This window comes from Amblyomma mixtum, chromosome 6, assembly GCF_055824585.1.
Source record: "Amblyomma mixtum isolate Tamu chromosome 6, ASM5582458v1, whole genome shotgun sequence".
Taxonomy (NCBI): domain Eukaryota; kingdom Metazoa; phylum Arthropoda; class Arachnida; order Ixodida; family Ixodidae; genus Amblyomma; species Amblyomma mixtum.
The window spans coordinates 104,941,263-104,947,773 of record NC_143017.1 but is presented as its reverse complement, the minus strand read 5'-3'; positions in this window follow the sequence as shown (position 1 = coordinate 104,947,773).

Sequence of the window (6,511 nt, the reverse complement as noted above, 5' to 3'; positions counted from 1 at the left end):
CAACATTATAAAGTGAAGGCCTTACTTACCCCACTGAACGAAATCCTATCTGTGAGTTTGTGTGTGATAACACTCGATGGTACCCATAAAAGATGGCGTCCAGATGCAGACGGTCGGCGCATCCGAATACAATCTGATGCGGCAGCTGGTGGGGGAGGGGAGCGCGGCTTAGAGGTAGAATTGCAAGCTGCGTGGCATCGGGTTACATTACGCAGCGGCGCGCGGAGAAGAAGGGGTGCAACGGTTCTGGGGCAGCGACATTGAACAGCAAGATAGAGGCAAGACGTCATCGGCTTTGTGGCAAAGCGATCCCTCTGCCACGTTAGTTCACCGTGAGGGCGATTCCTCTGCGCAAGGGAGCACAGACAGTGATTCGAGCCAGGTCTTTGTAAAAAAGTGATTTACTCTCACATTGTTGATGCCGCGGCAGTGGGGTCGGGCGTCGTTGAGGCAGAGACTCAGGTGGTCTTCGCGGCAGGTGTCAAGAGAAGGTCTAGGCGGTCGAACCCTCCTTAAATAGGCTCCCCCGCGTAGCCTTGTCTCCCCCCCCCCTCCCCCTCACTCGTGAGAGGGAGGGTAGTCGAGGGTACCCGCGGTGAGTGAGCGGCGCGGGATGTGAGTGGGCCCGCGAGAGGGCCGTAAGCAGTCATGGCGCAACCGCAAGCAGTCATGGCGGCCGGTTGTGTGTGATCGTGTGCTATGGGCAGTGAACGACTGCGTTCACGAAGTGAGCGGGCGGGCTTTCGCCTTCCTGCACTTGAGCATCTAAAGTGTCTGCCGATTTTTTTTGTTGGAATTGTTTCGAACAGCTCTAAACAATAAATAGAGAAAACGTCGTTGAGAATGACATGGTTACACTGGTTACGATCGAGATGTTTAATGGTTACGCTGTAGGCCAATACAATCTGCAACATACCGCCAATAAACACCGTCAAAAGAGAGCTCGCAAATGTTCTGTCTGTAAACTGAAAGTGATGTAACGACCGCCTCATTTCACTGCCAGGCATGAGAACGCGTAAGTCGATCTTTCCGCGTAGCAGATCTATCGCATTCAGTAGGCAAGCACGCGTCCAGGAGACTTTTCTCCCCTATAAAGTAGAGTCAAACCTCGTTATAGCGAAGTGGTGTATACAGAAATGAATATTACAAAAAATGATTATACCCCTTCGAATCTCCCATACAAGCCCATGTATTTGATATCTAGTTTATATGAAGGGAAATTTTCCTGCAGCTGGATATAACGAACCTCCCTGAACATTGCTGCCCAACTCGCGCTGGTGCTGGCCTTGAGTCTGCAGCCAGCCTCACCTTCAATGTAAAAAAAAAAAACATATCCTGAAGTCATCTACCTAGTTTGGCAACACTAGCGGATAAGAAGAAAGTTTTCCGGTAGTAAGAGCGAAAAACTAGAATGTTTATTAATCAGCACAAGTGTCTAAATATCGCAACGTTCAGAAATTCATTAATACTTTATTCACGCATTGATTGCAGGCGTTTTCAAAACGATGCTGCTGAGCCGCACGGAAGTCGTTAGTTGCAGCTTAGACCTAAAGAAACAGAAAATAACACAAATTATAAAAAGGCCTGTGTAGACAACCTCTGCAATGCCTTTCTGTATTAATGTTATAATAGATGGCGTTCGACGTGACGCGCTCGCACTGCGTGCAGGCTATGCCGATGGCTTAGTGTTCATTCCGTTAAATCACATCATCATTATTGAGAACGAAGTGCTCTAGGAGAAAAGAATGCCTTGCCTCGCTAAGTCTTTAGAGAATGATGAGGATTTCGTAATCAAGATTCTGGCAGCTGCCTCAGAATGAACTAGAACGTTTTGGCGGGCTAGTTGGTCAATTATCCTGTGTCGACCAGCGCGAACACAGACAAGCAGAGGAGACACACAATCGCACAAGAGAGAGTGTTCGTTTGTTTCCTTGTCTCTTGCGCTTGTCTGTGTTCACGCTGTTCGATACAGGGTACCACAGGTTCTTACAATTAACTGGTTTTAATGTCCCCTGGTACTTAGCTCATTATGCATACATTGTATCCTTTTTTAACATTAAGAACCGCGTGACACATGAGACGCTTGTCTTCGACGAAAAATAACTACTGTCGCTATATGGGTAGAAAACTATTTTGGCTCAGGCATGGATGTCGAGCGCTTTATAACCTATGGTAAGGGAGAAGTGCTTCAGGATCGTTTCCCCTAAGACTTTGTACTCCTATCACACCTGTCATCGCCACAGCTCCAACATACAAACATACATCTTGCAGCTGAATAGTTCATTGCAGGTGGCGTGCTGTTTCACTGAGTTAGAATTATTGCCCTTAGATGTAGCGGTGCCAAACACGTATACTTTAAGGTTATTGATTTTTTTTTGTTTTGTTGTGACACCTTTTTTTCACGCTCAGAGTACAGCCCTTCCAGCCACTTACCGATTTAGGCTGAACTATGAACCGAAGGCATCGGATTAGCGTCATGAATCGACTAGCTTGTCTCCGGCAAGTCTTGATCAGGCAAGTTTTCCTCGGACGAGTCATACTCCGGACTTTCATCTGATATGAACGAAAGGCTTGCTGCATTGAAAAAAAAGAGTAATCCGTCTTACACCGATGAGTACATGCAGGCTCATGCGACGGAGAATTGATTGAAGAAATTGCGGGCGATGATGACTTGTTGAAGGAATGGGTTGCCTAATAGTAGTGCCACCGTTGCTTGGTTGTTGTTCGAGTGCTGCTAGCTGTATGCCTATCTTGAGCATCATGGCTTTTTAGGTTGCAGATTCTGCCCTGCCCGGCGTTCCTTGCGTCAAATAATTTGCTACTTACGCGTGTCATCTTTGGTTTGCATGCTGACGATATTTCTGACGATATTTTTTTACTATTTCGATCACTCTTTTGAATTCTGAAAAGTGTTCGCTGAAACATCTGGCATATAGAGCCTACATGGTATACTGAGTAAGAAGCCCGGACTAGCTCTGGCCGCAGCAGCAAATACTTAATAATGGCTCAACACGTTCTTGATCAATGCGTGCTGGCAACGCAGAGACAAGAGGTTACTCAATGCTACTGTTGTACGTGAAAAAGATGACGAGGGACGCTTATCAAAAGTTCCTAATCCGCCATGGCCAACAATTCTGGACACAAGCATTTTTGAACGGGAAAGAGCTCACGAACAGAATTCTCTCATGTACTGTAAGATTTCACTATAACAATAAATATGTCCGCAGATCTCTTGTTGAGAGGCTTGCATTTTTTGCTATTAACGTTTCTGCTACCGTCAAGGGCGTTCCCCATTGGTTTTCTATGGCAGTCTTAACTGCTCGATGCGAGCGTTGGAAAACATTTAAAAGAAAGATTTGGTACACATCGGAAGAATGGACCATTACCTTCAATGTTTCCATAACAGGACCAACATTCTTAGAAATTGCTAAGGTAATTAGTGAGTTCAATCAGGCATAGCTTCGAGCCTAGAAAAAAAAAATCGACTTCTTCGGGAGAAGGCCCTGCCAAGCGTCATAAGCCCCAGAAGTCACGCTGCCCGGCTTGGAGTTAGCAGCTACTTTGGTTCCAAGCAGTAAAGCCTAAAAAATTTCGATGAGCTCTACACGTTTGACAAGAGGCGGTATCTTCGCACCGTGGCTCTTCAATACTGGACTACTTTGGTGTAACTCAGGCCTTGTTAGGAAGCTTGCGGCACTTGCAGAGCTGTGACGTCCTATACTTGTGACGTATAAGTTAGGCACAGGAAGCTCATGATGCGCATGCAATGATTCCCTCAGACCAGTTATTGAGGACCTTGGTCTTGTAAGAATACCGATATCGGATTTATTCACAATCTGTCTTCTTTTTGATAAGCAAGAAGCTATACATGTAAAAGATACATTTATTGTCGACGTTTCGACCGCGGTGCGCTTCTTCAGGACTGCAGTCTTCAGAAGACCACACCACGGTCGAAACGTCGGCAATAAATGTGTCTTTGAGAAGTGCCTACTTCACTCAAATTTTTCGCTGCGGAAGCCAACGGAACCTACTTTCATAACATATATATATATACAGGGTGTCCCAGCTAAATGTAACCAAGCTTTTAAAAAACACGGGGTGTCCTAGCCGTCTGAAACCAAATGAGGGTTGTTTAGAGTCGCGTGACCTAGTCTGCAGTATTTTTTTCGTTCTTCAAGGTTGACTAATAAGTTAAGCTTAATTAACTAACTTTTTAATTATTGACTTGAGGAACAAAGTGTCAATGGAAAAGTTGTAGATCGCTTTGAGAAACAGCTTACTGCGACATTTTCAGCAAATTAATATTTACGTAAAGTAGTTTTTTTACCGGCCTGTAACCATAACCCGCACAATAAGAAAATGCTTCCACATGACAACTGTGCCACTTCAACGTCCCAAGACGTGCCTTAAAGAATAAAATCCATTTTTTCTGAAGTCCTCCCCTCGATGAGACTTTGGGTGCACATTGGGGCAGAGAAGTGAGCGAGCAGTTGGTCACGTGACAACTTTCTTTTAAGGCCAATAAATGAAGCTACGTAAATCCTAACTTGACGGAAACAGCACTACTAGCGGTTTTTCGAGGTGATCTAAAACTTTTGCACTGACACTTTCTTCCTGAAGTTAATAATTAAAAAGTTAGCTAATTAAACTTAACTAATTAATTAACTTTGAAGAGCGAAAAAAATACTCAAGACTAGGCCACGCGACTGTGAACAACCCTGAGTTGGTTTCACTGGACTAGGACACTCCGCCTTTTTTAAAAGTTTGGTTACATTTAGCTGGGACACCCGGTATATATTCTGAATGCAGAGCTAGGCTTAGATTTTGCTAAGCTTGTTCGTAGTTAAGTAAAACCCTCTGACTATGACCCTTGCTTCTGAAACTCTCTCAGAGTGTGTACAGGATGAACTCTAGCCATTTCTTGGACAGGCCTACGCTAGACTCACTCCTCGTTGTAGCCTCTTGAATTGATGCTTTCGGCAACGGTGTACAGTGGTGTTCCGTCGAATTGTCTCGCGTGCCTTCTGTTTCTCGCTCCAACGCAGGACCTCGCCGAGCTGTAACAAAAAGGCAAATGCCGAGCTACTTGCTTAGCTGTAGCGCTAGTGACTTCGCACTGCACGGTGTGCTTTAACCTACAGTACGGAACATGATCGTTCACCGCTTACGAGACTGGTCTGCCACATGCGGCATTGCACTCACAGAAAGACGAATGCAAAGGGCGACGCAGAAAAATTTTTCATTTCGCGATGTGTACGGTACACTGTTTTATAAGGACAGCATCTCGTGTTGAAATTCTGATTCTGTAGAAGAGACATGAGTGATGGGAGAGGGAAGGAAACGTAGGCTGTCAATTTTCGCTTTAACATCGGAGGACTACAATGTATCACGCGTGCAAGAGTAGCAGGAGTTATATCATGACATGACACCGCTGAATGTTGTTTTGGGTGGAGCTGAAACTGCACAAAGTTCATAAGGACATAAGTTTTACGTTGAAATCTCACACCTTCAGCGTCATAAATTGCGATCAGGAGTAGAGTAGAACAATACTGGAAAAGTTAAGGACATCTTCTGGTGATTGTTGTTTGACGCACGACATTTACCAACATTCTGAGTCAGTCGGCTGGATGAAAGGCGATCTTCAGCGTCTTAGGAGGAGTGGCGCGATTTCTCAAGTTACCATGCCACGAAGAACTGCTCGTTATAGACAACTGTCTGTGCACCAGGGTGCGGGAGTTACATTACAGTGTCGTTCTTCAGTGGTTACCTGCCCACAACGTCATGTTGGGTAATGTTTGCTCTCGCACTGCAGCTAATTAAGCGGCGTGCATTGACTAACTCGAACATATGCCAGTTCCCTTTCCAGAGATTCACGAGGTGAAGGTTGCAGTAGCTATTGCATGACCGTTCAGAACGAAATTAGCGTTGCTATATGCGGCGACGGCGACGGCCTTTCGCCTTTGTGATCCCATTTGGGACTTGCGCTTGCTGAACTCCATAACTGTCGTGATCGCATTTCGCTACAGCGAGTTTGGCTTGACGTAGCTGATAAAGCACTCTTGTTGAAAACGGCAATTGAAGACGACGGTACGCCTGCAAGTCAAACAGTTTTGCGTCCTCGCAAAGGTTGGCGAAATCCAGCAAGCATGCTTCCCTGTATCCAGAGATACAAGAAAGCATCGAGCAAACATTCCAGGTTTATATAATTAGAAATAAAAATCGATATTTGAGCTTCGACTCTGTTCATTCAAAGTTCTTGCAGCGGAGCATAGCATGTGCTAGTTTGCTCCATAGCGTTAAGAGATCGAATACGCACGAAGCCGGGCTCAGCTTAACAGCGCAGTTACAAAGACGCGCTGATGGGAAATAAATAACACTGATGGGTGGACAAAGAACGAAATTTCCCCAGTGACAATTTCGTGCTTTCATAAAGCGACGCGTGCGTTAATTGAAGTCGCACGCAGGTGCGATGTTCCATTTGCCTTCACGGCTCCCCGAAAATTGACTGGCC